The 9336-nt window shown below is 42.0% G+C and overlaps 1 long non-coding RNA gene across 1 annotated transcript; it reads right to left on the bottom strand.

Moving 5' to 3' along the window:
• Window positions 1-5597: 5597 nt before the first annotated feature.
• On the bottom strand, window positions 5598-9086 carry LOC123082013 (uncharacterized). Its single transcript, XR_006438905.1, has 7 exons — window positions 8489-9086; window positions 7396-8394; window positions 7185-7309; window positions 6608-7032; window positions 6095-6517; window positions 5958-6021; window positions 5598-5869 (listed from the first exon to the last, which is right to left on the bottom strand). It is a non-coding gene; the product is annotated as an uncharacterized lncRNA (long non-coding RNA).
• Between the last annotated feature and the right edge of the window lie 250 nt (window positions 9087-9336).

Raw genomic sequence — 9336 nt, 5'->3', positions numbered from 1 at the left:
GCTCCATAGGATATCATGTGAAAATTCTATTGGTCACGTCATGTTTGACAATACATTGAACTTGGCATATGCGATGAGTGAGATCTCCGATATTGCATCATTTCAATCTCAACATAGTAACTATGCAAGCCCCATTGAAATAAATCGATTTGCACTTATGGCATAAATTACGAGATGATGGTCATTGGCTTTTGTTTCTTTTGTGATGATATTGCAATGCTTACTTTACATGATTTGCGCAATTCATCTACTACACCATGCCATGATAACATAGAACCAAATATGCTTTGTTTCGGATGTTGTCAATATTCTCCATATGATGTTTCCACTAATGATCATGAGGAGACCCCCATAGTTTCCTCATACATATTAGGAGATTTTGATGCATTCCATACTTTGCATGATTACCATAATTGCGTGCACCATATGCATTCCATGAATAACAGTGCTCTACCTATTTCTCATGATGCATTACATAATTTGAGTCTCCATTATGCTATCAATAATAATCAACCTCTCATGATTGATGACATTTTTCTATATCACACATCTCATTTATTTGAGCATTGGCTATTTTGTGCTAACCAACACATGCACGTGCGCATCATAATGGATGATGTGTACATATACCACACACACACACACGCACACAATTTTCCCTTCGTCTTTGTTTTGTGTAGGTACTCACGTATACTTATCAACCTCTCAATCCCAAGAGTTGACGAAACGAGCTCTTGAGAGCAAAGATGACTTGGGATCGAGTGAACTATCCTTACCACCGTTCTCTTTGCGCAATGATTTTGTGCATTCCCTTTACTTGGCTCTCACACGGCTATGGGCTATATATCACTTGTCACATTATGCCCATTTTACCATGTTCAGTTTGCATGTTATGCTTGCTTCTATGCCTTTGCCATGCAATTGTGACCATTTCTTGCATCTACAGATGATTCGCCATTTTACTACTCATATGTGTATTTGCATACTTGGTGGACATCCTTGTTGCTATTGCCATGTTTACCACATGCCTCATGCTATTGTTGACTCTTGCATTGGGAGAGCCATGATGTTCCATTGCTATTTACATAAAACCTCTTGCCAATGGGATAATTGAATTTATGACCCTAGTTGGGTCACACTCGGCAGGTTTACCCCTAGTTTCCGAAAACACTTGTTCCTGCCCAAACCACTTTGCTCCTCTTATGCTTTTGCCCTTTGACCGTTTGACCATCACTTTTAAAACTTCATAAAAAATTCATACTAACTCAGAAAAATTCAAATAAGATATCAAAATTTTTAGAAAAGCATCACCTATATGTGCATGTCATTTGCATTCATGAAAAAAGTGTTGGCTAGTCCCCATCTCAGTTTTAGCTCATATGATCTTAGCATGAACAGTAAAATCTAAAAAATCTAAAAATTCTAAAAAAAATTGGTGGCAAACTATGAGAAATGTTTTGAGTGTTTGCTAAGTTTCATAAGGGAATGACATTCGTGGAAGTCGTGGCAAAAAAACAAAAATCAATGCTCCAAAATTTCATTTTTTACCACGACTTCCACGAATGTCATTTCCCTTATGAAACTTGGCAAGCACCCAAAACATTGGTCAAAGTTTGCCACCAATTTTCTTTAGAATTTTTAGATTTTTTTAGATTTTACTTTTCATGCTAAGATCATATGAGCTAAAACTGAGATGGGGACTGGCCAACACTTTTTTCATGAATGCAAATGACATGCACATATAGGTGATGCTTTTCTGAACATTTTGATATCTTATTTGAATTTTTCTGAGTTAGTATGAATTTTTTATGAAGTTTTCAAAGTGATGGTCAAACGGTCAAAGGGCAAAAGCATAACAGGAGCAAAGTGGTTTGGGCATGAACAAGTGTTTTCGGAAACTAGGGGTAAACCTGCCGATGGACAAAACTAAGGGCACCAAATTAATTATCCCCTTGCCAATACAATGATGACACTTTGCTCATATCTTGTTTTCATGCTTGTGATATGTCATGTGCATTATATATGCCCACTATTTGCACACATGCCATGATTACTATGATTCATACTAGTACGTTGCATCTTCGCACTACTAGCTTGTTTGACTTGATCACTTTGATTGCTAGCTTTGTCGCATCACCCATGTTCCATTCTTACTCGCTTTCTTGGGTTGATGACATATATATTCATGCCTCTCACGTGATATATCTTTATCATTGTCTCTTGTCTGCCTTAGTTGCACCTCTCATATGCCATTATAGTTAGTGCACCCATGCTATGCTTATCTATCCTGGAGACTTGGGCATATTACTTGTGAATCTTGCTTGTTTCATAGTGCCTGATGTCTTTGGTTGTAGTCGCATCATATGCTTTCACACCATGCCACACCTTGTCATTTCTTATGTCAAGAATGATGAGAACACTTGTTGAGTATTTCACCACACGAATGATAGGTTTTGCTTTCACACTAACGTCATTTGTTTTTCCGAGTGTTTGTCATGTTCTCCTTTTTTGAAGGAATCACAAGGCACCACTATCATGAGACATATTGGTTATGTGAAGGCGTACATGACGTGCAACTCCAACATCTCCGAGAACATTCATAAGGTGAACTCCTTCCCTTTGAACCATCCTCACATACGCATATTGGATGGGTCATTCTTTCAATGTTGTTTCCTTCTTCTTGTCTACATGATACACATATTGGAGAGAGGACCGACATTGGAGATGGACCTCTTGACCTTCATGTTGAGGAGTGCCACAACATCGAGCTTTGGTACAACACCACACATAACAAATTTGCATCTTATACATGGATTGCCTCACATTATGATTGCCTTGTTGCATCTTGTATTACCATGTCATCCATGATATATGATCTTGTGCACTTTCTTAGCAAATTTGTTGTGATCTTTCTTCATGACATATTCTTACATCATGATCATATTGCCTACCATCAATTGCATGATAACTTAATCATATTGAGCATCCATTGCCATATTCATGCAATTGATAAATCGTCTCACTATGACATCATTTTGCACCGTGGTTGCATTGATCATATTCACAACACATTTCTGTGCACAATGAATGCTTTTGCTCCCATGAACACTTTGCGTATCATTCTATATCATCTTGATAAGCTTCATGAGCTTTGTCACGAACAATCTTGCCGCACAGACTCGTTCTTACATGATGGACACTTTGTGTTTGCTAAGTATTGTGTTTTCGAGTGTCGTTTGTGTTTGCTCTTTTTGCATGTATACCACTCCGGCGACACCTTGGAGTACTTGGATTGTGCAATGTCTTCAACTCCGTCCAACTACAAGTCCGTCCACAACAACTGTTTCCATGGTGATTAGGATCACGATCCGAGGTCGGATCATTCCCAAGGAGGGGAGATGATGCGGAGCATCCTATGATCATCCCCATGTACACTTTGACTACTCCCCAAGCCCCAAGAGGACATACGATGAGACCTCGACCATACGCCATTGGACACAAGGTGAACTCACTCCACATATGAGACATGGTTACTACCTCATGCATGGGCCTTGTGTATACTCAGGCTGATACGAGATGACCATGGAGATTCAAAGGACCAAGCCCAAGCATGGAAGAGAAGACGGAAGAAAGGAGAAGACGGAGCGGCTGCTGGAGTCAGCCTGGATGTCCGGACCTCCATCCGGATCATCCAGACTCAGTCGGATCATCCGGATGCCCACCGGATCATCCGGGTAATCCCACAGCCACGACACTTGAAGCTTGCAAAATCCACCCGACAGAGCCAGATCATCCGGACGAGGACCCGGATCATCCGGACGATGCCCGGATCATCCGAACCCCCATCCAGACCATCCGGCCTTTGCCTGCGCGCATGACTTGGGTGGAGGCCCGTGTACCCCTTCTCCCCTCACTTACCCCTTCGTGGCTTAGCACTATATATAGACCCCCTCCTCCTCCTAGTTACGGTTAGCAATGTGATAGCTCATATTAGAGATAGAGATTTTCTTATCCACTTGGTTACTTCTCCTTTGGAGTCCACGACCTCTTTGGAGAAGATCCCCCAAGCGGATTCAAGACCCCTTTACAGGAAGAACCCCCTCAAGACCTCTTGACAGAGAAGAATCGGTTACCTTTGTATCGTCCCTTGTTGATCGTGGATCTTGTATGTCCTTTTGTGTTTCGAGGATCTAGCATATGTGTGACTATATCTTGTTGGTTTGATTTATCATGTCGTGTTTCCCTTCGTGATTTCTCCTTGTGTTCTTCGTGTTCATCGCGGTATCCGCTCCTTTCATGAAAGAATGGCTATCTAGGGTTCCACCCTATATCACACTCTCTGTGGGGGCTTTTTGGTTTCTTATATATGTGGTGCCACATCAAAGTTGTGCATTGTGTATACAAACATCACACAAACACCTCTTTGGGCCACATGCAGGCGGTGGTATGTAGTCCTATATAGGATGATCACTCGCGTGCGATGTACGCTTCGCTTTTGCGCTGGGCCCGCGAGTTCGTCGTCCATCACTTTGACCTAGAGAGAGAGGTACATTTGACGAACAAGGAGGATTTATTATTTTAGGGATGTGTTACTAGGTGTATAGTACGTGTCGCAGGGGGGTGACCAACATATATATATATATATATATACAAATGCCCGTGCGTTGCACTGGGCAAAAAAAGCATATAGAGTTCTCTTTGTTAATAAATCAGGCCATATTCACATGCATTGAAACATTTTATAATCCAGACTATGCCAGTTCAAAATTGACACCATGGGTGCCCAAAACTGTAGAGTAGAAAACCAGCATGATATGCACGTCTACCATCATGTACATCTGAATATAGCTCGTACTGTGATGCTTTGCTAACAGGATGAAAAAAATAGTGCAGCTCACTCTTACATATCACTAACCATAAATGACATAGAGCAAGAATCTTGTTCATATTAACAGTGATCATAAAATTGAATTTATATGTACTAATTTGTGGTCACTATAAGAGATGACTACACACCAGAAGAAAACAAAAAAGTATATGTAACTAAACCATATCAGATTGACTACTATTTGTATGGTTCGTCCATCCAATGTATGCCTGATGTGTAACAATTTTTTTTAATATAGTATATGCTCCAGTTTTCACCACTGGAACACCATATAGGGATCACATTCATATGGTTTGAGGTGCAGGTTTCTAGATATTGAATGCAAGCATCATGCCAAATATCAACCAGAGAATCATGTGTTCCAATGCAACAGTATTACTATAGTTTATCCTATTGGTTCTAGTAGTTTATCATATATAGTTCTCACAAAACTAACTGGATAACTATGAACATCATTTTCGATACTATTGACATGCAGGCAAAAAGAATCAAATATTTAGTTCTAGGTGCAAAAAGAATCAAATATTCAGTTCTAGGTGCAGATAAGTGTGATGTATTTTAGCCACCACGACAAAGCAAAGAGTTATTTGTTAAAATTGACTTACATATCAATATGTTGAGTGAGTGCTGCACCAAAGAGCACATATAATTAGTAAAATACTAGAAGCTTTGGCTAAAAAGAAGGTTAACCTCTACTATCGGTCAGCTCTGCTGCACCAGAGAATTACAAACGTGGACATGATGAAATAAGGAACCATATAGGCGTATTACAAGCATGAGTGTGAAGCAAACATATCTTAGTTGTGGGATCTAACCACTGAAAGGAACATGATAAGAGTATTTGAAAGAGATTAAATACTTGAAGCATCTATTTTTTGAAGCTTGACATTTTAATTCTCAGCACAACCTCCAAACTTGTTGTTGCAACATAAGATTTGTCTATGATCTCAACTGTAACAATTCTCTGTTCTGACACAAAATCTGCAGCAAAACAATAACAATCAGTTGTGAGTAAGATGAGAGAGACATGTGATCTTCCAAGGGCATATGGGGTGAGAGAAGTACTAACGGAGTGGTAGGGAGATGAACTTCAGGCAGATGGTTTCTAGGAGAACTGCCGTAGGTGTGGATTCCTGAAGAAAAACAAATGGTCCATAACAATTCATGTGCAGCTGTGTAGTGATTCAGCGCTAGGAGATTAACTACCTGTAGATGAATCCACCATGAAGCTGGAATTTGGTAGAGGAGAGATGGGGCAGCAAGGTAGATGGAAGCAGGAAGGACATTAGTGGAAAATATATCAAGTTAGTGGAACCATAGTGTTACACCATGTTGTTCTACAACATAAACAACAAAAAATTATCCAAAGGTTGAGTAAAAATGGTCCAATGTTCATTATTAAAATCCAAAGAAGCTAATGCACCGAAAGTAAACATTTTAAGGTAGAATACTAAGCATAAACTACAGGGTTAAGGTAGCATTATTTTTGGACACTGCATCTTATGGATACTGCAAATTACTTCCAAAAAGTATCTCTGATCTAAATTGACGCAGAGAAAGAGAAAAATATACCAACCGCCTATATAAGCTGGGACAGAACAAACTCGTCCATATCATGAAGTCCAGTAACTGCAATCATCCAAAGCAAAGTAAGAAACAGAAGTACCATAAACACATGTAAGATGGTTATCGGCCACTTGTCTAGCAATGCAAGCTTACTATCAGGGGCGCCATCACAGACAATCAAGTCTGCTTTACATCCATCAAAATGCCTGATACCGACGCCAAGGCTGCATCGTTTTCCTTCCGGAGCAGATCATGGTCCGGGACATCATCCTCAACCACAAAGTCTCCATGAGCTTTGGAAACGTTGGCTAGTTCATGATCCAGCCCATTGTTTGTCCTTCCGACAGCCCTGATGTGATATTTACTCAATGCAGATTTAATATCAACAATAATTGGGTAGGACAATGTTCTGCTTACGAATCAGCCCCTAGCTCCTTTCCCCACTGCATAGTCGATCTCCACCACAAGGGAGCCTCAGAATACGTTATTCAGTCAAACCAGAATAGCGCTGGCTTCGGCCTCCTCGACAATTATGCATGCGCCCAGCTGCCTATTGGCAAGCAATTTTTGCATTATCTCTGGTATTCCATGCACATAGTTAGTGTGATTATAGCATTGTAGGCAACAAAAAGGAATCCATATGTAATCTGAATCTTCACTGAAATTTTTAGGTTTGGCCGTACAGGATCTCGATCACACAAAATTCGACAACTCAAACTTTTGCCCTTACCTGTCCACATCATCCATGGCATATCCTTCACATACTTGGCTTCACATTGAGACAGTTCACTACCTTCATCTCACATGACTTGTCACACTGCATATCCATGAACCAATCCAGCTAATGTTCGACGACTGAAAAAAAATTCAAAGTAAATCGATGGATGCATGAATAAATGGATTGATGCATTGCAACGGGAGAAAAAAAATCACACACACACCACCAAGCTCTAGGACCTTTGCCTCTGACATGGCAATCAAGCATACTCGGCGCCCATGGCAATGGGTCCCACGACGATCTTGCCCCCCTGCGGCCCAACCAGCGACGTCGTCGGCAAGTCAAGGCAGCGGTGGAGTAGACGCGACACGGCTGCCACGAGCTGCTTGGCCGCCTTTCCTGAAATTTAACACAACAACAAAGGGAACTTGGCTAGAGATTGCAATTGAACACTTAGTTGTAGCAGAGATGACTAAAACTTTGAAGAATACAAATTTGGCTGTGCATTACAATGGGAAATACAGTGTATATAACGGCGAAAACAGGCAAGGAAAAAGAATAGGAAATGATTAAATTTGTTTTTATTCCTGACAACATCCTTTTGCCCTGCATCACGTATTGTAATGATGTCACAAGCATGCTCTTGACGACAATGATTCACATGTGCTGGAGACCTACAGAGGATGGAGAAAAGAAGGGCAAAAGAGGAAGGCTTGTATCTATCAAGCATAAATATTTACTGAATAAAATCGAGTTAATCTGTACCAACTTGGGAAGGATTGTCGAATAGCTTCCTCTTATATAGCATATACATCAGAAAATCCAGCACACCAAATATATACATATGTTTAGCAATGACACAGAAATCAGATTGTTTCAAAGATAGTGAGGATCGACAAAGGGTCTTGAAGAATTCTGACAATGTAAACCGTAATAGGTTACAACCTCCATCACACATCTAATTTTATCAAATTGACAAGGAAAGTTATAGGAATTGTGGCCTAAAAATTGGTTCCATCCAAATCTTGGTATATTCCTGTTTGAGATCGTTTATAGAATCAATAAAATGTAAGGACATTAGGCATATCAAGGATCAAAGATCAATTAAGAAAATAATGGATGGGGGAATCATACTTACCTTGTTAAGAATGACACCGATGGAATTAGTGAAGGGATGTGTGGTACGCAGGCCAATGGATCTGTGCGTCCTTGATATACACATCTACATACACGAAGGTTGCTGGGTTGAAACTTGAAAGAAGATTGATTCATCTGTCGACCCCACATACACGAACACAATTTTGTAGATGTTGTACCTGGACCTCCTGTAGGATTTGGAGGAGGTTGCCGGTGATCGAGGCATCAAAGTCCTCCTGCGACGACGACGCTTCATCGGGAGGATGCGGAGGATCTCGGAAAGCGCGGGGCAGCCGGTGTAATCCTCCACGATGGAGGCTCCACCGCCGCCGTTCGGCGGCACGCGGCAGTCGGCGTAGCCAGCGCAGAGCGTGGCCCGATGGGCGCGATTTGGCAGCAAGCCTGTCGGTCAGTCACCGGAGCTGCCATCGCCGGCGACTGCCTCCCTCACCCTGCGTGCGCCCCTTCTCCTTCTCCTTTCTTCCTTTGTCTCCTCTCTCCCTCAGGCCCTTGTCTCTCCTTCTCTGGATGAGCAGGACGCCGCTGGCACCGGAACAAGCCGCCGCACCACCCGCCAGATCGGCGACGCTGCGCACACATCTGCCGTCTTCCTCGAGCCACCACCGTGCCTCGTTTTACCCGCTGTCCGCCTGCCGGTTCCCGCGGGTTAGGCATCTATATCGGGTTGGGAGAGGGGAGGGAGCGGAGAGGATGGTGGTGGTCGCCTCTGGTGTGAGGCGAGGTCGAGCGGCGGGGTGGCCTGCAACGATGCCAATCGAGGCGAAGCGGTGGGGGCGATGCACACCTATTTGGGACCTTTTTTCTATTGCGAATCGTTATTTCACTTAGGGACGTGAGTGTGGGTTGAATACCTAAAACAACAGGGACTATTTCACAAAAATGCCATGACGGTGAACCTGGAGACTCAATTCGTGCTTTATTATTAGGGAGATATATATATATACTAGGTTGTAACGCCCCGAGACCGTTGCGCCAGGTGTCCTCCAGTTATTCGTGTTGTTGACTT

Source organism: Triticum aestivum, chromosome 4A (genome assembly GCF_018294505.1).
Source record: "Triticum aestivum cultivar Chinese Spring chromosome 4A, IWGSC CS RefSeq v2.1, whole genome shotgun sequence".
In the NCBI taxonomy this organism is placed as follows: Eukaryota; Viridiplantae; Streptophyta; class Magnoliopsida; order Poales; family Poaceae; genus Triticum; species Triticum aestivum.
Note: the sequence above shows the minus strand (reverse complement) of the source record. Positions and strands in the feature narration are given on the sequence as shown.